The sequence below is a fragment of the Triturus cristatus genome, chromosome 1_1 (genome assembly GCF_964204655.1).
Source record: "Triturus cristatus chromosome 1_1, aTriCri1.1, whole genome shotgun sequence".
NCBI classification, from domain to species: domain Eukaryota; kingdom Metazoa; phylum Chordata; class Amphibia; order Caudata; family Salamandridae; genus Triturus; species Triturus cristatus.
Window position 1 is genome coordinate 1,191,690,022 of NC_140579.1, and position 1,655 is coordinate 1,191,691,676.

Sequence of the window (1,655 nt, forward strand, 5' to 3'; positions counted from 1 at the left end):
AGTTGGCAGGGTATTCTCAGACGTGAGTCCCTTGCTCACTTAGCCACTGGATTCAAGCAAGCCTGGCTGAAGACGGCTGAAATGCCAGAAACCGGGCCTAGGAAGCTTTTTTCCGGTCCAGGGAAGACATGGCTTGGCAGTTCGGGCTGGACTGTTCCCATGAGGCACAGGGTCAAACTGATTTCCATATGGCCATGTCTGAACTGGGGTGGCAGAGTGGGCTAAAGAACGGTGATGTATTAAACCCAGATCAGTTGACTCGGGGTGAGTGCTTGCAATGTTCAACACTCCGTCCATCATTTCCTTTGGTTTTTGCTTTGTTCGCCATAAGTTGGCAGGGTATGCTCAGACGTGAGTCCCTTGCTCGCTTTGCCACTGGATTCAAGCAAGCCTGGCTGAAGACGGCTGAAATACCAGAAACCGGTCCTAGGAAGCTTGTTTCCGGTCCAGGGAAGACATGGCTTGGCAGTCCGGGCTGGACTGTTCCCATGAGGCACAGGGTCAGACTGATTTGCATATGGCCATGTCTGAACTGGGGTGGCAGAGTGGGCTAAAGAACGGTGATGGATTAAACCCAGATCAGTTGACTGGGGGTGAGTGCTTGCAATGTTCAACACTCCGTCCATCATTTCCTTTGGTTTTTGCTTTGTTCGCCATAAGTTGGCAGGGTATGCTCAGACGTGAGTCCCTTGCTCACTTTGCCACTGGATTCAAGCAAGCCTGGCTGAAGACGGCTGAAATGCCAGAAACCGGTCCTAGGAAGCTTGTTTCCGGTCCAGGGAAGACATGGCTTGGCAGTTTGGGCTGGACTGTTCCCATGAGGCACAGGGTCAGACTGATTTGCATATGGCCATGTCTGAACTGGGGTGGCAGAGTGGGCTAAAGAACGGTGATGGATTAAACCCAGATCAGTTGACTGGGGGTGAGTGCTTGCTATGTTCAACACTCCGTCCATCATTTCCTTTGGTTTTTGCTTTGTTCGCCATAAGTTGGCAGGGTATGCTCAGACGTGAGTCCCTTGCTCACTTAGCCACTGGATTCAAGCAAGCCTGGCTGAAGACGGCTGAAATGCCAGAAACCGGGCCTAGGAAGCTTTTTTCCGGTCCAGGGAAGACATGGCTTGGCAGTTCGGGCTGGACTGTTCCCATGAGGCACAGGGTCAAACTGATTTCCATATGGCCATGTCTGAACTGGGGTGGCAGAGTGGGCTAAAGAACGGTGATGTATTAAACCCAGATCAGTTGACTCGGGGTGAGTGCTTGCAATGTTCAACACTCCGTCCATCATTTCCTTTGGTTTTTGCTTTGTTCGCCATAAGTTGGCAGGGTATGCTCAGACGTGAGTCCCTTGCTCGCTTTGCCACTGGATTCAAGCAAGCCTGGCTGAAGACGGCTGAAATACCAGAAACCGGTCCTAGGAAGCTTGTTTCCGGTCCAGGGAAGACATGGCTTGGCAGTCCGGGCTGGACTGTTCCCATGAGGCACAGGGTCAGACTGATTTGCATATGGCCATGTCTGAACTGGGGTGGCAGAGTGGGCTAAAGAACGGTGATGGATTAAACCCAGATCAGTTGACTGGGGGTGAGTGCTTGCAATGTTCAACACTCCGTCCATCATTTCCTTTGGTTTTTGCTTTGTTCGCCATAAGTTGGCAGG